Source organism: Leptonychotes weddellii, chromosome 11 (assembly GCF_054177405.1).
Source record: "Leptonychotes weddellii isolate Sample4059 chromosome 11, ASM5417740v2, whole genome shotgun sequence".
Lineage (NCBI taxonomy): Eukaryota > Metazoa > Chordata > Mammalia > Carnivora > Phocidae > Leptonychotes > Leptonychotes weddellii.
The window spans coordinates 30,996,522-31,021,778 of NC_138379.1; the positions used below are offsets into that span (position 1 = coordinate 30,996,522).

The 25,257-nt window shown below is 38.1% G+C and overlaps 1 long non-coding RNA gene across 1 annotated transcript in view; it reads right to left on the reverse strand.

Moving 5' to 3' along the window:
• Nucleotides 1-547: 547 nt before the first annotated feature.
• LOC115940494 (uncharacterized) overlaps nt 548-25,257 on the reverse strand; it is a 401,485-nt gene continuing 376,775 nt past the window's right edge. Inside the window, exons 8-9 of the long non-coding RNA XR_014138636.1 lie at nt 16,397-16,502; nt 548-693 (exon numbers count right to left, since the gene is read on the reverse strand). This is a non-coding gene — a long non-coding RNA (uncharacterized LOC115940494). The remainder of the gene's footprint in view (nt 694-16,396; nt 16,503-25,257) is intronic.

The following is a 25,257-nucleotide window of genomic DNA, read 5'->3' on the forward strand; positions in this document are numbered from 1 at the left end:
TGCTTAACGACTGAGCCACCCAGGCGCCCCAATATTGATGCTTTCTAAAATCAGTCACTTGAAACATATTTTCCCAAGAATATGTTAGAGTATCTATTACCCTATCTCACATGGATTGGAGCTGTAAGACTCCATTGTGACATTCCCTCTTTGATCTATGAACATACTTGAAACACATGAGATCGTGATATTTCTTGAACTTGTAAATGTACTAGCAAGCCACATTACTTTTTATTATTATATCAATTTTTCAAAATAGGTAGGCTTGTACCTCTTTCCAGATGGAAAAACAGAAGGATAAACATTAAGTACCTGATCAAGACTTTATCACCTCGTGAGGCACAGAGGCACCCTTCATGCCTGCATTAGCCCAAACCCAAACCTCGTGCTTTTCCCATACCTGGTCACTGTCGCCTTTCTGGGATTTATCCCTACCTCTACAAACATATAAAGCCCAGTTCTCTAAGCACCCGCTGTTGTTTCTGTGCAGCCCTTCTGACAGATAAAGAAAAATAAACTGTGGTGAGTAATGACAAACTTACCTTCAAAATACAACAGGAATAGTCTTGGGAGTCAGCATGGGTCAAATGCCGGCTCTGCCTCTTAATTTGCTTCGCGATGATGCACAAGGCATGGAAGCCCAAAGCCCTGAGTCCTCCCATACACAGACCTGACAAATGAGGTTCGATGAGCCTGTAAAAATAGAGATTATGGTCGGTCATAAAAGCTACACCCATCTTCTTTTTCTGACTCTTTGCTCACTGCCTCGCATCCTCTCCTCTTTCTCCTTAAATGTACAGGTGAACTAGTAGGTCCAGGGAAGAACGGCAGCTTCAGCTCTGTGCTGTGATGTTGAGGAAGTCACCACCTACCAGCAGGTCTGGTGTAACATCTGTAAAGCCAGAAGAATCGTTGACAGCTGCACACCATACTGTGAAAGCAAATGCGCTAGCATCTGCAAGGGGGGCTGCACTCGGGGGAAGACAGGAGCCGTGTGCCATAAAATTAGTAATGACAACAACAGCATTTAAAACCTTTATTTCCAAGATATTCACTAAAGAGATTCAGAAACCTGTTGTTCAAGACAGATTGTCCTTTAGTGAAAAACAAACACCTGTCAGCATTCATTCACGACCAGGTCAGCAAAGGATGACTGTATTTTAATACACCTGTTGCACTCCTTGCAGCTTAACAGGGAGCCACTGGGAAAATAAACTGTGTGGTAATGGTGCTGGCAGGAAATGAAAAAAGCAAAACAAACAAAACCAGCAACCCCTCCCCCGCCGCCGCAAGGCCCATTCTCTGCAGTTATCTTTCAGCTGACAGCAGGTTTTACTGTGAATTTTACTGGCTTTACCCTTAGCAAGCATTAACCACCTTAATTGGGAGATGGTGCCAGGATCCTTAGCTGTCACTTTGCCTGACAACAGGTGTTCTTAATATACCATGCCATAAGTCCCCTGGTGTTACATTCAATCAGATCTACTCTTTTCATGGGGCTCAGTAATTAGAAATTGTGCAACATTTCACACTTGATTTGAGATTTAGATTTTTCAGCACTCTCCCCGAGGAGTGCTGTCAGAAATAGAATGCTCTTAAATGAAATCATTTGCTTAAAACAATGCATGAAAAAGCATGAGACATACTGATTAAGGGCAATGGTTTTTGGATTTCTTTAGTTTTGGAAATGCCTCAGCTCTCATTGCTCGACATGGCTGTCGATGTTGTAAATGACCATGAATATGTCAGGAAGCCTTGATCTTGGTCTCGCTTAGCGCCCCTGACAGGTTCTTGCGAATGCTAAACTGTTCCAGGAGACACATTTGAGCACAGCCTGTACAATGCCACTGAACAATGGGAGTGTGCTGGGGGAAGACTTTTGTCTGGATGTCACTCTCTGATTGAAAAAGAGCACAATAGAAATGACCTTCTAAAAATGCTGGCAGCAAAAGAATTACCTGGTGTGAGGAGAGGTAGTAAAATACTCCTTTTAAAAGTTGGAGCAATAGAATGACAGAGTAGAAAAGGGGAACCAAAATTAGAGAGAAAAGAGGCCAGTCTTTCAGCAGAATGCTTTGTTCCTTTCAGAATAAAATCTTTAAAAGCACGCATCGGTAATCCACCCAAGTCAAACGCCGCCATTGTTCAATGCCTCGATGGGCCTTTATTCTCCACGCCCGCCACCCCCCCCCCCCCGGCAGACTTGACACTGATTTCAAATACTACATTTTGTCTTTAGAGTCTGGTTTTCTTGTTTAGGAAAATTAATAAAAAGTGATAGTAAAGAGCAGAATCCTATTTATGAGGCTTGACATGTTCAGAGTTTTAACGGATATCTCTCGCTTAGTGAGTCTTGGGGGAGATGGTGATGCTCTCCCAGTGAGACTCTTGGCTTCTCTCATGCCTCCCATTCCTTCCTTCAAAGGACTGTGAGCTTATCCTCCAAAAGCTTGTCTGACTCCCGATTATTTTCCAGATAAGGATGCTCAAGACCTTCCCTGATCCAGTCCCCACAGTACTTCATAGTCTCCACAACACGTCAGAGTTCACTGATGTCAAGTCCACCACCTAACATTCCTGACAAATGATTGCCTACCTCTGCCCTATTGCTTGTCCCATGCATTGTATCTGCAATCCTTTGCCTTCTTCTCCCCATCTCCGTGTGTCTTTAGTACTGCTTACCCCACCTCTGCCCCTTAAGCCAAAATGAATTGCTAATCTTTTCAGAAATCCCATAGCAATATATTTGACCCTTCCTAAATCATTTCATCACATTCTCTACCATGCATATAATATACTGTATTATATAGATAATAATATAATACAACATAATATACATCATATAATAGAATATATCATGCAAGATAATAGCATACATTTTGTGCCATATATTATATTTCCCCAAGGTCTAGATGTAATTTGTGCTTCTGTCTCCTCTATAATACCCCTCCCAGAGTGCATTGTATTTAGCGTGTACTAGATAACTTAAATAGATACCAGAAGGAATATCTTTATTCTGATTTCATTCATTCTTTCTTCAGTGGTACAATTTTATACTTGATTTATTCACAAACGTCCTCATTTTTCTGGCTGAAAATGACAAGGTTGCACTGTGGTCTAGAGAGAAGGCAAGAGAGAAAATGTCCTATAGAAAAGTTGAGGTTCATTGTGGCAAAAGGGTTGCTGAAACTGAAGGGGATGTGTTAGAGGATGGAAGCAGAGCTTTCTATCCTAATTGAGCCTGGATTCATTTAGCCCATTCTTCAAGGTACCATCTCCTCCAAAAAAACTTGCCTTGATCCCTCAGGAAATGCTGTTTTTACCTTGGAATTCTGTGGACTACACTATATAAAAATATCACAGTTGTGTAGATGAGCCTATTACATCAGTGGTAAGTCTTACAAAAACTGGACTATATTTTGGACCAATTATGGGTAAGAAAGCAACAGATTTTCCACTATTTTTTTCTTATTTGGAAAAAGTGTCATTGCCTCCTGTCCATTCAAAATACTTTGTAAATTCTATTTTAAGATTTAACTAAATAAATCTTTTAAAAAAAGATTTAACTAGATACACATCAATTAGTGAGTCCAAAACCAAATTTTAACTTTTTGCAATTCCAAACAGCCTACAAATGAAAGCTTTTAGGAAAAGAAACTAGTCCTATCATTTGAATTCTAACATTCTTTTTTTTTTTGTTTTTTTTTTTTTTTTTAAAGATTTTATCCATTTATTTGAGAGAGAGAATGAGAGACAGAGAGCACGAGAGGGAAGAGGGTCAGAGAGAGAAGCAGACCCCCCCGCTGAGCAGGGAGCCCGACGCGGGACTCGATCCCGGGACTCCAGGATCATGACCTGAGCCGAAGGCAGTCGCTTAACCAACTGAGCCACCCAGGCGCCCTGAATTCTAACATTCTTAATCCTTTTTAATTCAACTTGTGAAATGTCTTTAATAATAAAATTCTAGGTTTGCCTACATTTATTTGTCTTTTTTAATTTCAGGAGCAGTGCATATTATTCTAAGCCTCTCAGTTTTACCTCACTAGGTCTCAATTTTCTCATTTTCCAGGTAGAGATCATGATACCACCCACGTCTTTGGCTCCTGGCCATATTGCAGCTGGTGGAAATTGACTTTAGCATTTGCAAATGATTTAATTCGTGCTCCCTGTACCTCACTGTGTTGTTGTGAGGATTACATTTGATAATGTCGAAGTGCTTTGAAACTGGAAAAGTCTTATACTAACGGTGTCATCTCTGAATTGTGGGTCATTTTAGATTGATGACATGGTCTTAATAGTGTCAGAATCACCGACCTTTTGATCAGTTAATTCTATGAAATTAAATAATGTGCTTTGTGGGCACCTGGGTGGCTCAGTCGTTAAGCGTCTGCCTTCGGCTCAGGTCATGGTCCCAGGGTCCTGGGATCGAGCTCCGCATCGGGCTCCCTGCTCAGCGGGAAGCCTGCTTCTCCCTCTCCCACTCCCCCTTGCTGTGTTCCCTCTCTCACTGTGTCTCTCTCTGTCAAATAAATAAATAAAATCTTTTAAAAAAAAATAATGTGCTTTGTTTCAACATTTGGCCCAATCGTTCATTCGTTCATAGCTGGGATATAGGGTGTTCTGGAGTGTGTGTGCATGTGCGCTTGGAGGAGGATATTAACCTACTCCAAAGTAAGTTCCACATAAAAAAATCAACGTAAGTGATGACAACTTTATTTACCGGTTGTTTAACCTGATCCACGGCTCAAGGTCAGATGGTACACATGGCAAGGGCATGCCGATTATTAAATATTATGCTTCCGTTTGAGTTAAAAATAGCCTCTGCTTCCTCTTACGCTTTTCCCCTAGAACCCCACCCCATTGCCAAGACAACTACTGTTCTGATTGGCTGGTGTCTTGATAAATATTTGACTTTTACCTTTTCCTAACTGTGTGAGTAGAAAAAGGGTGAAAGAGAAAATGAGGAGCGCCTGAGTGACTCAGTCAGTTAAGTGTCTTGCTCTTGATTTTGGCTCAGGTCGTGATCTCAGAGTTGAGAGGTGGAGCTCAGCAGGGAGCCTGCTGAAGGCTCTCTCTCTCCCTCTCCCTATACCCCATCCCCCACCAGCGTGTTCTCTCTCTACGTAAATAAATAAATAAAATCTTTGAAAAAAGAGAGAGGAAAAAAATGAGATGTGGGTTGTTCCTAATCTGGATTGATCTTTACAGAGGAGGAAAAGAAAAGGAACGAGCTTACTTAACCAGGTCTTTTCTTTCTGCCTCTACATTTCTTATTCTCCAGCTCCCATCTCTGGAGATGGCCATGTCTGGTGCTCCTGGGCTGTTGCAGGACCTTAATTCTTTCTCTAGTCTTATAATACATTCCAGACTCCTCACATGAACTGCTATTATGCATGCTTGGCATCTAAGATGAGACATTGCCCTTCCTAGATGCCTTTATTTACACCCCAGGCATTCATCACTGTGTACCATAACACACCGCCTTGTTACTTGTTTTTTTATCCCCAGGACTGATCGTTCCTTAGCAGAGTTCTCCGGTGCTCAGGGGATGATCCACAAATGAACGAATAAAGAGGCTTAATGTGTTGAGATTTAGTATATTGAGATCATGTGTGAACATTAAATGCATTTGATCTTGGTTAATTCCTATTTTAGGCACATGAACAATGATATTCAGAGAGAGACACTGATCTGTTCAACATTACACAGAACACCTGTCTGGATTTGAGTGGAGTTTGTCTGATTCCAAAATCTGTATCCTTGCAATGACCTCACACTGCATTTGAAGTGATGAATAAATCTTTCCTTTCCCATTGAGCCTCCTAGCCCATGGGCATTTGTGGTTCACTGAGCGGTCCCATTATTCTCTGACTTGGTTTTCTCCACTGAGATATGAGAATTTTTTAAACCATTTCTGAAGTTTATCCCATACAAGTCTTTACAACGTAAAGATCTTTACAGAATCTGTTCTGTATCCAGCAATCAAATTCAAAATCCACTGAAGTTTGGGATTCTCCAGGCCATTTGTTAAAAAAGATTCTTATGCTTGAACGCTTTAAGCTCCAGTATTCTCTTTCTTTTGTTCTTTTTTGGGTCTGTGACATTTTTTAAGGTTTTACTCTTTGAAACATTTTACAATTCCCATTGTTTGCACAGATGTATTGCACAAGAGAGTGGTGTGGTATCTGCCTTCCCAGCGCTTCCCTTTATCTGGTCTTAATCTTATCAAATTCTCAAAAAGAAAGTTTAGGGGCACCTGGATGGCTCAGCCGGTTAAGCATCTGCCTTCGGCTCGGGTCATGATCCCGGGGTCCTGGGATCGAGCCCCATATCGGGCTCCTTGCTCAGCGGGGAGCCTGCTTCTCCCTCTCCCTCTGCCTGCCACTCCCTCTGCTTGTGCTGTCAATAAATAAAATATTAAAAAAAAAAAAAGTTTAAAAAAAAAAGTAACTTGAACCTGGTGTGGTTTGTAGATTCTCTGTATTAACTGGTATTTCATCTACTCTTTCCAAACGTGTCCTTTTCTTCGATGCCATGGAAGAGGCCCACAAACTTTGGGCAGGTGGGTATACCTGCCTAATATGTACCAAGGTCTCCTCAGTCCTCCATCCAGATCCTGGCCAACCCCTAGCCAGTAGCATATCTTGGGTAAATTACAATTTTTTGAGCATTTATGAGTTTACTCATATGTTAAGAGGAAACAAGAATTATAACCACCTTGTTGGGCTGGTAGTAGAAATAAATGTACCTTACTTGACTTAGTCCCAAAGGAATTTTAGTAAACTGATTTTTATATGTAATTCTTTTTTTAAAAACAAGATTTTATTTATTTATTAGAGACAGAGAGAGCACAAGCAGGGGGAGTGGCAGAGGAAGAGAGAGAAGCAGGGTCCCCACCAACCAGGGAGCCCGATGCCGGGCTTGATTCCAGGATCCTGGGATCATGACCTAAGCCGAAGGCAGACACTTAACCAACTGACCCACCAGGCATCTCTGATTTTTATATATAATTCTTTTAAAATAAAGAGATTTCAGTTTAGGAATTTGAAAAAAAGAGAGAATATAAATGTTTTTGAAAAAAAAACCTTCAATACTAGTATATTTTTTATCAGTTTCCATTCTATCACAATGTTTTATGGGAAAGAATTCCCAGGCTTCTCACTTTCAATGTGTTTTTAAAAAGTGGGGGGTCATTAGCAGCAAGGAAACAAATTCTCTTCTACAGCCTCCAGGAAGGAGAACAGCCCTGCCTAGAACCGGATTTTAACCTGTGAAACCTGTCAGACCTTTGGCCATGTACGATAATCAAGTTTTGTTGTTTTAAACAGTAAGCCTGTGGTAAGTTGTTACAGCAGCAAATGGAAAACTAATATACCTACCTTGTATCACCCACTAGGTAGCATGCTTCCTGTGAGCAGGAATTGATCTTGTGGTCACTCTATTTCTTGTATCAAGAGTAGTGACTGGTACATTATCCATAAATTGTTGATGAATGTTAATTAATAATTTTGGATTGATTAATCTTTTTGTCAGATTCTACATAACTCTCAAAAGAAATGTATCAAATAATAACTACTTACATTTTATAATTCATAAGGCATATTTATATCCATTATTTGATTTTATTTTAGGATACAGTATGAAGGACGTATAGAGTATTATTTTTAATTTAAATGTTGAGAAACTGAAGATCTGAGATGTGAATGAAATTTTGCTGCTTCCGGCAGGTGGTAAAGGGGCAATCTTGTACTCCACGTCTGGTATTTGAATTTCAAATCCTTGTGAGTATCTAGTGATTAATTAATTTATCTAGTCACATTCATCACTAATTGAGTACTTAAGAACTAGGCAGGGTACTAGGAACTGAAACAAAGTAAACAAATTGTTCTCCCTCCATAATTCAGAACCTAGTAGCAAATACAGACATACAAATAATCACTCAATGTAGTAAGATAAAGCTCACAGTTAAAGAAGGCAGATTCAACACATTTTTCAATTTCTCTCCAAATGCAGTCCTAAAATGATACTACAAAAATAAAATATGGAAAAACTAATAACTGCAGAGCAAACTCAAGAGGACTGAGCATACAAGATTGCTCCACCGTGTGTTTTCAGATAGAAATGGATGAGGAGTATGACTCCCCTTTCGGAAGCAGAGGTGGTCACAGCTCCAAGGGTTCACAAAGATGGATCTAGAAATTAGGGAATTGGTTGCCAACAAACTCCTGCAGAGGGTCAGGCCTGAAGCAGTCCAGGAACTGCAGAGGAGGGACAAGATACAAGCTGAACACAGGGACACAGATGGAAAATCTGGATCTGTACAGTTTTCTTTTGCATAACCCTCCTCTTTCAAAGATAGAAGACGCTGAAGTATGCACACATGCTTTGACATACACTGTAGGTTCCCTAAATAGTACGTTTTCCCAGCTTTCTTCCTGTCCTACCTTCACTATTTATTTTTTTTTAAGATTTTATTTATTTATTTGAGAAAGAGAGTGAGCACACAAGCAGGGGGAGTGGGAGAGGGAGAAGCAGGCTTCCCGCTGAGCAGGGAGCCCCATGCGGGGCTTGATCCCAGGACCCTGGGATCATGACCTGAGCCAAAGGCAGATGCTTAACAGACTAAGCCACCCAGGCATCTCCGCCTTCACTGTTTAGCCTTAAAAAAACACATCCCTGCCTTTCCATTCTCTACAGCATTTGGGGTAGCTTTGTAAAACCAATCTGACAATAAATTCCTGCCAATACGATCAGAGTGGAAGTCTGCTGGGGAGCTTTCTACAAGGGTGTGATGCATGGAACTATAGCAGCGTATTTACATGATAGGATACAGCTGAGAGAATTAAGAACACATCCTGCCATTGCTAAGCTATGAAACCAGTGACAGCAACATTCTAGTTCCAGATTTTCTGCTCTGTAAAAAAAAGTAACCCCTACTTTCTTCAGCCATCAGTAGAAGTGTTTTCTGTTATTTGGAGGCCAAAATCATTCCTAAAAATTACATATACATAGATTTAGTAGAAACTAGAAAAGATACACATATATGAAATTATGAAAGAGAAAAACGTTGATGAGACAAGGTCCTGAGGGGTTGGACTTCTAGAGCCCAGGTAGAGATTAGTTTGGGCAGGAAGATTGAGGATGTCTTTTCTGGTAGGACAGAAAGGATGCGTGTGAGGATGAATATAGTTTCAAAAAAGGGGTAAAGGGGAGACAACATGCTGAGAAATCTTTTGCTTGAAAACCTGAATTTTTCTCTATGAAGTAAGATGCAAAGTTACTTGTGTGTGTGTGTGTGTGTGTGTATGAGCACGATGTGCATTTTATGTTTAGTAGAGAGTTTGAGGAGTTAAAGGAAAGTGAAGTTTGTAGTCACACTTGAGGCAGCTAGGAATGGAAGCTGACTACCATCATAAAGATAGTTACGCAGCTTTGGAGACCCACCAGGACTGCATGGTGATGACTCAGAGGTAGAGGTTTGCACATAAGAGAGCTGACAGTGATAATCAAAGATACATGTCAGAGGAGTTTAGGCCAATTAGGCAGCACCATATAATAAAAAGAGCAGGGGCTTCGGAGTGACACTGGCAAGACTCTTTTCCTAGTTATATCACTTACTAACTTTATGGCATTGGGTCGTCTGCTTTACTTCTCTGAGACTCAGTTTACAAAACATATAAAGTGTTATTTGCAATGTGTGGCAAATAATTGCTAAACAGTGAAAAATGATATTGATGGTGTGCTTTTACTCCTGTTATTACTGGGTGATCAGTGACAAGTAATTGATAATCTGAGGAAGCTAATAGACTGAGAGGTCAAGGTAAGGGAATATTGGTGAGGTAATGAATAAGAATAGTTAAGACTTAGAGAGATATAACAACGTCAGCTAGTAGTAAAAGAGAGATGTCAGAGTTTAATGTTTCATATATGAAGCCCTTGGGGGCAATAACAAAGTCCAAATGCCTCCGTAAGTATGATTTGCTGGAGTGTATGTGAAGGACCTTGGAGGAGCTGTTAAGAAATGTTGACATCACAGTATAAAACATGTTGACAACACGAATACTGAAAACATCCAAGTCCAGGATCAAAGTCAGAGTAGGTGTAAATAGTCAGTAGATTAGCAAATGACATCAATAAAGAGGTATGCAGGGTCACCAGGGTGGCTCGGTTGGTTGAGCCACCAACTCTTGGTTTTAGCTCAGGTCATGATCTCAGGGTTGTGAGATCGAGCCCTGGGTCAGGTTCCAAGCTCAGCACAGAGTCTGCTTGTCCCTCCCCGCCTTCTGTTCCCCCGGCTCATTCTCTCTCTCTCAAATAAATAAAATCTTAAAAAAATAAAAAAATAAAGAGATGTGTAGAATAACAAAATTACATGGGATTCAAAAACTGTATCTTTATATGAAAATAGCAGGATATGGCAACAATGACTTAGAGAATTTCGATGTTCCCCTCTGCTGACTGCAGCACACAGGGAGTGGGAACATCATTAGAATAGAAGCAGGGATGTAGAAATCAAATGCTGCCATATTCTAGTTTTGAAACCTTGAACAGATTTTTTTTTTAAAGATTTATTTATTTATTAGAGAGAGAGCACAGACAGGGGGTAGAGGGAAAGGGAGAGAAATCTTCAAGCAGACTCTGTGCTGAGCGTGGAGCCCCACACGGGCTCAGTCGCAGGACCCTGAGATCCTGACCTGAGCCAAAATTGAGAGCGGTCTCTTAACTGACTAAGCCCCACAGGCACCCCAAGACCTTGAACAGATATTTAAATTCTTGGGTCTCAAGTTCTTCAACAGAGTAGTAATGTCTATTTCAGAGGGTTACTGTCTTGTTGCATGAGATAAATTATATTAAAGCCTCAGTAGCAGATCTTGTGTATGTAGCACTTTTCATTATCCTCAAAAAAAAAAAAAGCTGGAAATGCATGTGGTCCTGGGAAGAGTCACATTTCAGTTAAGATTGAATGTATCAGGAAAGAACCTTTTAGTCTCTGGATTATGCCATTAGATGACTAGGAAAGAAATTTAGGATAAGTCATTACAACTTCCTATAGCAATCAGCTTGCTTTAAAACACTGACTTACAAGCAGGAGAAAACAAATGGTACTATCTCTCAACTATGAAGTCTTAAAACAGATTCCCAGTTAGAATTGCAATTGCATTTCTTTCTTTCTTTCTTTTTTTTTGGCCATTAGACATTTCATCAATACATTCTATTGCCTTGCCTGCTGGAAGACTTTCATCAATGAGAAGATAACCTTTTAGCTGGGTACAAGGGTGAGTCGAGAGACCAGCAATCGAATCTCTCAAACTTTGTAAATGACAGGGCAGTTTCATGATCTCTAACCTTTACTGCACTATAGATATTTGTTAGGAAAAATGAATAAAAGAAAGTAAAACCATTGTGAAACTACTCTACTGGCTAACAGTGATAAAGCTACATAATATCATAATTGTTAATAATTTCTGATCCTCTTTAATGTGTTTGGATTTTCAAGACTGGATTCATCCTTGTTTGTGGCCAAAAAACAAAAGCCCACAAAAAATATTCTCGTGTATATATGAATAACATGAGCTACATTGTTCCATATAATACAGAAGCATCAAGAGATATTAATTAATTTTAGTGCTCTGGTAAGGCTGAAGTTTGTTTGCCTAGCAAGTAAGTAAGACATTATTCTCTATTTCATGAATAACAAAATGACACATTTCAATTTGTACACATTATTAATGTGCATGAGAGTTTTATTTTTCCTCAAAGCCAAAATTTTCCCTTTTTGAGAAAGAAAACCAAATATCTACTTGTTAGTTAAAATGCAGTCAATTATTATTGTAATTACTTTTTATTAAATTTCCTGAGACATGCTAATCTCTGAGAAGCCTGACATTTTGTTTAGTTAATACTTATAAAAGTCATTCCAGACAGAACTTTAAAAAATACAGAATCTTAGAGCCCAGAATTAAATGGGATTTGGTAATGTTTTTGACCTTCAGTTATTCAACTAACCGAAGGGAGAAAGAGAACAAATCAGTTCTCTTGTGGATAAGAATGACCAAGCTAATCACTCTTTCAAATTTTCTTATTACAAGTTGTTAATACAAAGACACTACAGACAGGTGCTCTGTATTTAAATATTATTCTGTGAGAATTACTTTAAAAAAATAGACTTTAGTTTTTGGGTTTTTTTTTTTTTTTTTTTAGTAATTTCAGGTGTATAGAAAAATTTAGGAGAATGTATGCAAAGTGTTCCCATGTACCCCAACACCCTTCCTCAACTTTCTTCTATTATTTTTTTTAAGATTTTATTTATTTATTAATTTGAGAGAGAAAGAGAGAGCATGGGCAGGGGGGAGAGAAGTAGGCTCCCCACTGAGCAGGGAGCGCAATGCAGGGCTCTATCCCAGGACCCCGGGATCACGACCTGAGCAGAAGGCAGATGCTTAACTGACTGAGCCACCCAGGTTCCCTGAGTTCTTCTATTATTAATATCTTGCATTAGAATAGTACATTTGTTAATATTGATGAGTATGGACACATTATTATTAATTAAAATCCATAGTTTAAATTCAGGTTCACTCTTAATATTGAACATTATATAGTTTTTATACTCTCTTCCCTTCAAATTCTGGGCATCTACTTATCTTTTTACTGTCTCCATAGTTTTGCCTTTTCCAGAATGTCAAAGAGTTGGAATCATAGAGTATGCAGCCTCATCACATTGGTTCCTTTCATTTAACAATATGCATTTAAGGTTCCTCATGGTTTTTTAGGACTTGATAGCTCACTTTTTTATTGCTGAATAATATTCCACTGTATGGGTCTACCAAAGTTTGTTTCTCCATTAATTTACTGAAGAGCATCTTGGTTACCTCCAAGTTTGGGCAACTATGAATGCGGCTGCTATAAACACTTACACACAGGTTTTTGAGTAGACATAAGTTTTCAACTCATATGGTTAAATACCATGGAACTCGATTGCTGGATTGTATGGTAAAATTATATTTTGTTTTGTCAGAAACTGCTAACCTGTCTTCCAAAGTGGCTGTACGATTTTGAATTCCTATCAGTCATGTATGACCGTTCCTGTGGCTCCACATCCTTACCAGCATTTGGTGTTGTCAGTGTTTTGGATTTTCACCATTCTAACAGGCAAGTAGTGGTATCTCACTGTTCTCTGGTGAGACTTCTGCTCAGATATTTTGCCCATCTTTTAATTGGAGAGAATTGCATTTTTAAATTAATATTTAATGCCTCAGGACAGACAAAGGCAAAGACAATGATGCCCGAGCCAGTAAGATTTGACCAGGAGTAGATGACTGAGTAATGGAAGTCTGTGTCAATAAAAAGAAGTTTTTGGGACATGGTATAAAAAGAATGAGAGCTGTTACCATGTCCATTCAGGTTCTGTTAGGTGTAAGAAGACTTGTTTTCAAGTATATTCCAATTGTTGGAATGGAGAGATTAACCCATTTTCTCTTGCTGCTATCAAATATTTAAATGTTTAATATTTAAATTACTCCTCTTATTTTAACCAAGAATCCTATGTTAAGAATGCTTTCATTTGTTTTACAAGTATTTATTAAATGGCTACTATGTGTTAAGCACTGTTTTAGATTGAGAAAATGCAGTGATGAATCCGACAAATGTCCCTCAACTAGAGGAACTTACAGTAAATTTGGAAGCGTCAGATTAACAAGTAAGTGCATAAAAAATAAGACAGTTTTAAAGGAAGAAAACTAAAACCGGAAAATGAATAAAATAAGATAGGATTAATGAGATAGAGGCTGATTAGAAGGGACATCTGATCAGAGAAGGAGTCTCTGAGGAGGGGATATTTGAACAAAACCTAGAGGAGGAATCAGATGTGGGAAGATGGTGGTGATAAGTGCAGGTTTGGGCTGGAAGTTTCCAAAACTGAAGCAAGAACAAGTGGGAAAGCCATGAGGTAGGGCTGCATTAGGCATATTTGAGAAATAAAAAGAAAGCCAGTGTAGCTGAAGTGTGATGAGTGAACTCTAGTAGCATTTTGCCCAACTGCTGATTGTTTTCCAAGAAAACAAACCAACAAACAAAAGCAATGAAAACATTTCAGTTACAAAATAAAATCTCGTGCGAGTGCTAAATTAAAACTTCAGAGGAATTAAGCAATGAAAAGTTCATAGTATCACTTTCCCATAGGCAATTGGATATTAAAACAATAAATACTAAACCATAAAATACATATATGGAAGTCTAACTCAATTCTGATGTTTCCCTGGATGGCCATTACGGCAGACACTAAAATATTACCCAACATGTATTTCTCACCTTCATTCCTATTAATATAACCTTATTTGTTGGAGATTGCAAGGTCCCAGCTTGCTATTTCAGTACCACTTGCCACAGGGAATAACCATATGACACAGACAATAACTGAAAGTCATCAGCAAAATTCTAATGGGAGGTTGTGGGAAATCTGTTGATTTCCTGATAAAAGAGCAAGGAACAGAAATGACTGCCTCCACTCCCATACCCCTTCTCCCTTGAAGACTCTCTTGATGCATCCATCTGTATAGCAGCTATTAGGAACATGTGTGAATGATTGCAATCATTAGGCTACAAGCCAGGTTCTCAGATAACACCACTGTGCAACTGAACCTACACAAGTTAACAGCATATGTCCCCAAATAGGTGAGAAAGCAATATATGGCTTCCATTTCGTCAAGCTTTCTGTCACTCACCCATGTTCCTAATTGCTAGGACTATTTGATGATTTCTTCCTTAATCAAATATCAAAGAATCACTTTTACTTTTTTTGGGCGGGGGAGGACACACTGTGCTTGTGCTCAGTATAGTTACTGGGACTTCAGTAAACATAAGCAAGAGGAAGCAACATGCATTGAGCTCTTACCAGAAGCCAAGTGAAGCTGTTAAAGCCAGATGTATTTATCACTTGAGCATCACTAGGAAGCCGGTGCTGTTAACATTCACATTTTATCGATCAGGAATCTGAGGTTCAGAAATGTAAAGTAACTAGTCCGTGGCCACCCATCTCATAAGTGGCAGTCAGGATCTGATCCCAGGTTCCAGGGTCCCTGGCTCCAATCATTACACAAGGTTGAATGGACCAAGCTAATGAGATTTTATGTACAAATTCTGATTCCTTCAGTGTTGGTGGAAAAAAGGATAAATATAGAGTGACTCTAAGGCAACATGTATGCTTACTGTACATATTAAGGTTTAGTATTTACATACATGTTTTCATCACTGTCTGTGTAATGACTAGTTAATAGTTTCGCAGGGGAAAAATGAAATAAAACAGCAGTCTTGATCAAGTGCCAAATATTAGCCTTGCTGGAATTTAAAATGGCTAAATAATATATGTATTTTTTCTTTTAGAAAGCTGATTTAAAGAAAACACTGACAGATTGTTAAGAGACCAAATTAGAGGATAGCCTGCTAATAAAGGTCATCGCACAGTATGCGCTTCTGTTTGGTTTGGAAACTGAAATTTGAGAAAATGTTTGTACACAATCACTGCAGCTGTCCAATGTTTTTCTTGAGTTAGAGGTTCCCTGTTTTTACGGCATAATTACAGAGCCCTGTGTACCCAAGAACCTAGAAACAATCTGCATTTCAAAAGACCTCGAGTGCCCAGCAAGCTGTCAGTTCAAGCCCATACACTGTTCAAAGAAGGAATTTAATGGTAATAAGTCTTTACACAAATCAGATAATTGAGTTACAATAAAGTTAAGAGATTCATCTCCTGTTTCACATGTGTTTCTGTTGCATGGATATTAAAAGGCTGGCATCTCTTTAACCATTAATACTCATTTATGAAAGTTCTCATCAGTGTGTGAATGCAATTAATAATAGCATTATTGTTTCTTCCTATTGCTTTTACATCACTGCTACCAACGCCAATACATGTTTTCACAATTTTGTTGATAGCGACACAAAATACTGTTTTTATGGAGAGTATGGAATATCTAAACCCATATATTGATAACTTGGGCAGATTACACATAATCTCAGCATTCAAAAGAACTCATCAAGTATGTTAGATACACACCCTCCTCCACTGAGGCATCTGCTTGATTGTCACTCTCAGAGAGGCTTCCCTCACCCCTGCATAAAAACAGTAGCCAGCTCCCATCTTCCCATCTCTTCCTTCATCTTCAGAGAACCTGAAATTGTTGTATCTATATTTGTTTCCGTACTTACTATCTATCGCCCTTCTAGAATAAGTCTTTGTCTATTCTCTGCTACATACTTAGGATGCTGAACAGGGCTGGGCTTATGATAGGTGCTTATTAAATGTTGGCTGAAATAACTAATGAATGCACATTGCTGATTTCTTCTCTGAACTAATTATTCAACAATGAGACTAAATAGAGAGTCATAATGTCTTACTCACCTAATATTTGTGTGAAATGTGGACATCATAAGGTCTAAAGAGCATTCCTTCCAGAAGACATCCCGTTTCTTCTCACGTGTGATAGCGTAGCTTACTTTGGACAACACTACAAATATATTTACTTTCAGATTAAATGCTTTTTCACAAAAGTCCACCATAAGGACTGGAGCAATATTTACAGGCATAATAGTTAAACCCAGGTGGAACATAATTATCTTCATACTTTCTTATCTTAACCATAATCCAACAAATTACTTTAATTAAGCATAATACTAAGGAAAAACAGGCAAAGTGATTAACAAAATAACTTTCAAATGGAAGCATTTACTCTTATCCTTAACTCTGAAAATGGATTTATGATGAAAATTTTAAGACTGTCTCTCCATAGGATGAGATATGAACCCCCTTTGGTACTAAACATTTAACAGAATGTATAATAAACTATGAGGATAAAACAGAACTTACCAAAAGAGACATTTCACACAGTCACACGTGAGCTCTTCCACGTCTCTACTGAATCCCCAAAGAATGAACCCTCAAATTCTAATCCAGAGGGAAAGGTACTTCTAGTGAAGTCTGATCATCTGCCTCATCTGCTTTATCACTGCCCCTTGACTTGTTTCAAGCTTCACAATTTATGACAGCTATTCTTTCCAGTTAATAGTTAGGTGTTGTGATGATTTCCAATTTTTTTTTTAAATGAGTGGTGTTTTCACATTTTGCTTGTTTTTGAAATTTATTTAGTTGGTTTGCTTTTGATTATTTCAGAGATGACAAAGAAGATGGAAATCCCTCTGCTCTGATGTATTTAACCAGAGGATCATGGGTCTCACCTACTTTAAATTAATACTTTGAAAGAAAACTTGATTTGTCTACAAATACATTGAAAACTCTATGGTTTATTTGTGATTAGTTTTGTACCCATATCTACATCTCTATTTAATATAAATTGAAAGCTTTCTGTATCTTATGGCATTTAAAAAACACACACATGAAAATCAACCCTTTTGAGCATTTAAAAACTCATCTTTTGTTGCCTTTGTGGTTGTTGTTCATTTAGTTTTTGTGTGTTACATAACAAAATAGCAAGATGAGAGCAAGGGTTTCGGTTTATTATAGTTAAGACCTCAGCACAAATAACACATTACAAATACTCTTCTTATTCACAGAAATAAAATATTCAATTAGATGTAATGATCACTTTATATTGTATTTCAAAATTTCTTTTTTAGGAATTGAAAACGTATCATTAAGTTCGAAACCACTATAGTGGGTAACATAGTTCAAGTATATTTGTCTAAGTTCCCCTAAATATTGCTCCCCTAAATGTTGCTCATACTATTAGATTCAAGTGTAAAAAAGCATCCTGCTATGGAATTTAAAAGGAAAAAAATGTCATTATTTTATTTAGTGATTTATAGAAATAGCAACACCAGCAAACGTCCCCAACATCTTTAATGTGATGAATAGGGCAGATGCTGGTCAAGACATGTTAAGCCTCCTGGTGTCATGTGTTATAATCTACATCTCGTGTTACAAGCACAAATACCTACAGAGGCCAGGCAGGGAATGAAAATGGTAAGTTCGATGAGGTGCAAACATTAAATTACACAACTGTGTGAGTTTGTCTTTCTTTTTCTATTTGTTTATAAAGTTCTGGAGACAGAAAAAAAAAGTCTTCACTGTAGAAAAGCAAGAGTGCAAGTACCATGAAAAACAGCAACTCCTACTTGGACCTAGTGGCAGGGAAATAATAGTGTAGTAGAGGACATAAATGATCAGATTCTACACACATTATAGAAGTAGTTCTAGTTTTTTTGTTTGTATTTTTAGAGAGCATGAGAGAGTGAGAGAGAATGGGGAGTGGGCCCATGGAGAGGGAGAGAATCCCAAGCAGGCTCCATGCCTAGCCCAATGAGGAGCTCAATCCTAAAACCCTGACATCATGACCCCATATGCAACCAAGAGTCAGGCACCCAGCAGACTGAGCTACCTAGGCGCCCTGAAGCAGTTCTAGTTCTAACAAGGTTAACTGCCAAATCAAATGCTGGGTATAAGAACAGCATTCAAGTGTAACTCCAAGAATATGCGTGAGTGTATGTGTATATGCACACATACTTATAAATCTATGTATATGTTTGTATTCGTGTATATATATATGTGTGTATATGTATATATACTTCCATAGTAGGTGATCATTAAAGCTTTTATATATATATGTATTTGGGGGACATGACAGTTTGTGGGTGTAGGGGCTAGAAATCATTTTGAGCATGAGTTTGATGTAACTATTTGACATACAAGTAGAGATATCAAATAGGCTTTTTAGGGAAGAGGATTTCAGGGAAGTGGTTCCAAATATGTTAATTTGACAGCACTCAGCAGAGGTATGGCATTTAAAGCCATAAATGAGATCATCTATAGCCACGTGGACCAATATGGTAGACTTAGCCACATGGGGCTTTCAAACATCAGAACTGTAAGTTGTCCTAATTGAGATGTACTGTAGGCATAAAATACACTAGATTTTGAAGATATATTGTGAAAAAATAACCTAAACTATCTCACTAATGATTTTATGTTGATGGTATTTTTAATCATGTTTTAATATGTTGTCTTAAATAACATACATTATTAAAATTAAAATTTCCTACTCTTTTTACTTTGTATAAAGTTTTATAATTATAATGTGGTTCACATTTGTGGCTGGTTTGACATTTTTCCTGGACAGTCCTAGCTTAGAGTGTGAAGGGAGAGAGAGAAAAGAAAGCTGCAATGACTGACTCATGAAACTCCTTTATTTAGTAAATTAAAAAAAAAAATTCTGAAACTCAAATGAATATGGTAATTTGAGAAGGAGAGGATCATATGTATAAAATAATGCTGAGAAGTCAAAATCAGATTTAGAACAGAGAAAGGGCCACTGGGGTTTGTGATTTGGAGATCACTGTTGACTTTGACAAGAGTTAGTTCAGAAAAGCTGTGGGGATGAAATCTAACTTGGAGTGAGTTCCAGAGAAGTGGGAGGAAAAGGAATGGAGTGTGAACAGCTCTTAAAATGCATCAGAGAAATCCTGCTATAGCATAATTAATAATACTGGGATTAAGACAGGTGTTAATTTTGTCTGTTTGCATATGGACAAGAAAAACTGAAAAATAGAAGAAGCAATAATACCTATAGTGATGCCATTAGAAAGAGAATAAGAAATTGAGTGTTAATGGATTTGCTGACTTCATTTTGATATTTACCTATCTCAATTTGAAGAAATACTGAAGAGAGACAAATCTTTTTTTTTAGAGAGGGAGAAAGGGAGGGGGCAGAGGGAGAGTGAGAGAATCTTTTTTTTAAGATTTTATTTATTTATTTGAGAGAAAAATGAAAGCACAAGTGGGATAGCAGGGAGGGAGGGAGAAAGAATCTGAAGCAGACTCTGCACTGAGTGAGGAGCCCCACACAGGGCTCAATCTCACAACCGTGAGACTGTGACCTGAGCCGAAACCAAGAGTCCCGCACTTAACCAACTGAACCACCCAAGTGCCCAGGAGAGAGAGAATCTTAAGCAGACTCCACACCCCCAGCACGGAGCCCAAGGTGGGGCTCAGTCTCACAACTTTGAGATCTTAACCTGAGCCAAAATCAAGAGTCAGATGCTTAATGGACTCAGCCACCCAGGCACCCCGAAGAAAAACAAACATTTAGCAATTATAGTAAGGTCCTAAATATTTGCATTTAGGGAAAAGAGCACGAGCTTAGGAGTCCAAACAATCCCTTCTTTGAATTGCAGCTCTACTAATTAATTGTCTGTCATTGGGAATAATGTCGGGCTGGAACTGAACAATTGAACAAGGAGACAAAGGCAGACCTAAGAGAGGAGATCAGAGTTCATCCATAGCAACCGGAAAAAAGACAGACAAGGCAGAGGAGCAAACTGGTTGCTAAATCTTAAGGTAGGAAGATACAATGTTCTCTTATTAGTGAATCAGTGGCTGCTTAATATTGCATTTTATGCATGATGTATTTTTTAACTAATTCACTACTTAAAAAAAAATTAAATTACAGTGTTTTTAATATAATACAGTGTTATATTAGTTTCGGGTGTACAGTATAGTGATTCAACAGTTCCCTATATTACTTATATTACAGTGCTCATCAAGATAAGTGTACTCTTAATCCCCTTCACCTATTTAACCCATCCCCCCACCCACCTCCCCTCTGGTAACCATCTGTTTGATGCTTGTTAAGAGTCTGGTTTGGGGTTTGTCTCTCTTTTTTTCCCCCTTTGTTCATTTGTTTTATTTCTTAAATTTCACAAAAAAAGTGAAAACATATGGTATTTGTCTTTCTCTGACTGACATATTCTGCTTAGCCTTATACTCTCTAGATCCATCCATGTTTTGCAAATGGCAAGATTTCATTTCTTTTCATGGCTGAGTAATATTCCATTGTGCATATATACCATCTCTTCTTTAACCATTCATGTATCAATGGACATTCAGGCTGCTTCCATAGTTTGGCTATTGTAAGTAATGCTGCAATAAACAAGGGTATATATATCCCTTCGAATTAGTGTTTTTGTATTCTTTTGGGTAAATACCCAGTAGTGCAGTTGCTGGATCATAGGGTAGTTCTATTTTTAACTTTTTGAGGAGCCTCCACACTGTCTTCCACAGTGGCTGCACCAGTTTGCTCTCCAACCAACAGTGTAAGAGGGTTCCTTTCTTTCTTTCCACATCCTTGTCAACACTTGCTGTTTCTCATGTTGTTGGTTTTAGCCATTCTGATAGGTGTGAGGTGATATCTCATTGTGGTGTTGATTTGCATTTCCCTTGATGATGAGTGATGTTGAGCATCTTTTCATGTGTCTCTTGGCCATCTGGATGTCTTCTTTGGAGAAATGTCTTTCATGTCTTCTGCCCATTTTTTAATTGGATTATTTGTTTTGGGGGGTGTTGAGTGGTATCTGTTCTTTATATCTTGTGGATACTAACCCTTTTTCAGATACGTCATTTGCAAATCTCTTCTACCATTCAGTAGGTTGTCTTTTAGTTTTGTTGGTTGTTTCCTTCAATGTGCAGAGCTTTTTATTTTGATGTAGTCCCAATGGCTTATTTTCCCTTGTCTCAGGAGACATTTCTAGAAGAATGTTACTACAACAAATGTCAGAGAGATTACTGCCTGTGCTCTCTTCTAGGATTTGTATGGTTTCAGGTCTCATACTTAGGTCCTTCATCCATTTTGAGTTTATTTTTGTGTATGGTGTAACAAGGTGGACCAGTTTCATTCTTTTGTATGTTGCTGTTACTTTCTACTATTATAAGAATACTGTGTTGAATAGCATTTTGGCTAAAGTTTTACTTGCATCTTTAATAATTTTATTAGAATAAACTAGAAGGGAGAGGAAATATATGTATTTATGTAACATTTAATAACAGTGTTAAAAAGTTTAAGAAAAAAATTAAACAAGATTTCATTCTCACTAACAGTGCATGGAGGTGCCTCCTCCAAGAATTCCTAAAAACAGTAGTTATTAAAAAAAAAAGTGGTTATCATGATTAAAGAGTGACTTCCGTAAAAAAACAACTACTGTAAAAATATTTTGGATGTTTTCTAAATTGAGAATTTGATGCAACTCCTGAAACTTCTTCCAAGAAAAATAAAGACACTTCCAAAAATTTGTATTCAATATCAGAAGTGCTGTGACTTCAATCTTAACCCATCTTTTCCCATTTTTATATGTTGAGATACTAGGATGAAGATAAACTGAAAAGCATTTTAAAAGTTACTTCTACACCATCTCATTGTATTTGAAGCATGTGAAAATGAACACAAATGCAAAAAAAAAGACATACACACATGGTTTGTAATTCATTTGAATATCCCTTACTTCGTTGTAAGACCAATAGCAATAAACCTGAAAAATGTTTGGCCTCTCTGTTTCAATTTCGCAATGGTATAATTAAGTCATTGATCTGTGTTGTACCAACTGAGGCCTTTGTCGGAAAGTAAAGCAAAGACTGGTTTTTGTAAACATATGTAGGTAGTTAGAATTGTAATTATGCATGATTTCCGTTACCAAAAGCATTGGAATAAGCTGAAAAGGGTCCTGAGAAACAGCTGTCTGTGCATGTACTGATACAGTGCTTCATGGTTTTCTAAATAACAGAGGCACAGAGACTATCGTGGGTCCTGACGTGGGGAGTGAAGTGGAGTGGGAGTGAGGAATTGCTAAACAGTGTTGAACATTCAGAGCCTAGTGATTATAACCTCTTTCAATGGGGCACTTAAGAGGGTATTATAAAAAGTAATAGCATAACAATTGGTGAAGTAGAAGGGAAAATATTGCACTTTTCAAGGCATATCATGAGAAAATATGTGCCAAGTAAGGTGATGCATTGCTGAGTTCGGAAGCAATGAATGGAATTTCAAGAGGAATATTTGCATATTTTGAAGGGCTGGAGGATAGATTCAGTGTTTAGAATGTAGTACCCAGTGCCTGTCAGGTGGAGTTGGCTGCATCTAAAAGATTGTTTTGCTTGTGACATGTTAAGAGTCATTTTCATGTGTTATCTTAGAAATCTCTGAAGTGAGGATAGGAAGAATACTATTTGAGTGCCTTCTTCTTATTAGGCACCTTTCTGGTTTACCTTTGTATACCATGTCTCCTGTAATCTGTTAATTTCTCCTCTAGTTGGAATTGATGCCCATCTAGCAAACGTGGAAACTGAAGTTCTGAAAGATTAAATAATTTTGCCCCCTGTACATAATTACTGGGAGATGCTGATATTTGAACAAAGTAGCACAACTGAACAAAACTTTGCCAAAATCTAAAACTCATCTTCATTTTTTAAGCCTTGAAGGTGTCACATGGGAACTTGCAATGATTTAAGATTCTATTCCATCTTCACACTGAAATAGGTACTAAGTTTCTATTTGGTCTCCACTCTGAAAGAGGTTAACTTCAACTTGAACACAATATTCCTAAAATGTATTCAAACTTTGCAGGACATTGACTTCTAATTGGTGATGTGCATCTCAAAACATAGTCCACCACTGCCATCAAAATAAGGTCTAATCTAAGCCTTTTTGTTGACTGTTTTATTCGTTAGTCATAACTTCCTGAAATCATGGCTCCAGACATGCTCAATTACTTCTAGTCACCTAAACATGCCATGATCTCAACAACCTGTTCCCTTCCCTAGGCCTGAAGCACTCTCCTCTCTTCAACTTCAAACAACTGTTACTCACTTTGATTCTTAGTAATTCTCTACCCAAAGCCTTCTCTGACATTTGTAAATTGAAAGCACTGCCCCTTTTTTTTCTGTTCCTATCACATTTCAGGTTCAGCCTTTTGTACCATTTACTATCCTATGTTTTAATCATCTGCTTTCTTCACTATCTTTCTCACTAGACTTCACACACTTTGAAGTTACTCAATGAGCGACTTTAGTCAGGTTCCTGAACGTTTTCCTAGGCCCATTTGTGCACTTCTTTATAGAATCCAGTTTTAGCAAAAAGCCTGCTAAATCAGTGTGACCAGAACCTCCCATCCTGGATATCTGATCACTCTCAATATCTGATGAGGTTGCTCATCCTCCACCATCCCCCAGGTGATGATGCCTGATTACCCTGGCCTGTCTTCAGCAAGAATCCTGTTAGATTGGTTTAGCCAAAGTCCTCCTTAATCCTAATGTTTCCTCTTAATTTTCCATCCACTGACCCCACCCTGCTTCTTGCCCACGTTATATTTGGATTAAGCCCAGTTCTATACCGAGGTCTCTTTTTCCTAATGCAACCGTCTTAAATAACATCTGTTTTAACCTCTTTAATGTCCAGCTCTAGTTTTTCTTTGTCACCATGCAATCTAAAGATCCATTTGGGGACAATACACCATCTACACTCATCAAGTGATAAATAGGCTTAAGTCAAAAATATGCAGTACAGCCTATGAGCAGCCTGGAATTTATGGACACTTGAAAATGTGCAGTGCCTTTGGAAATGATCTTAAATAAATTGAGGGGACAGAATTAATTTCTCAGCAACCAACTCAAGCCATCTAACTGCTTCCAGAAGTTTTTGAGCCATAAATACTTCTATGAAAAATATGGTGGTGGGAGAAAAAAAGAAATTATCAGTATAAAGGGAAACTGCAGGGCATCTATTGGAGGCAGAGTCTGCCCCACCCAAATGAGAGGTGGGCATCAGATGGCAAAACATCAGAATTACTATGAAGAAAAACGTAATAGAGCAGCAGTGGTTAAAATATCTGGAAGGTACTATATTGTATGCTACAGGGTCTGAATGGAAAATAAATCTTCCCCCAAAGGAGCCCTTAGTGCAGGTTTGATTTGCATTATTAAAGGAAAACATTGCAATTCTCTTGCCTCTTTAAACACTGGTTTCAGCCTGTCTAACTTGACAGGGATCCTTCAGTTGCAGCAAATTAATCCAAGTCAATCTAGCTTTAGGAAAAAAAAAAAAAGGAATTTCTTGGGTTTCATTATTGAAAAGACCATGTATGGACTTCAAGGATGAAATTTTTCAGGCATATATGGATGCAGGAGGTCAAGAGATACCTTCAGGATTCGTGCAGGGTTTGTCTTTTTCTTTCTTCTTTGTCAGCTTCTGTAACAGGAAGGCTGTCGCTCCATGGAACGGTTAAATACCTGCTAAGCGTTCCTGAATCACATTCTCAGAATTTAGCAACCCCAGTAGGAAGAAACTATCCTTTTATTCCTCAGTAATTCCTGCAAAATTTCTGGGACTCAAACTGATGTGTTGTGCAAAAGAGAAAGAAACTAAGAAAAAGAAAACCAGAGAAACTAACTCCTCCCCATTTCCACCAGGCTGTCTCATGTTTCTG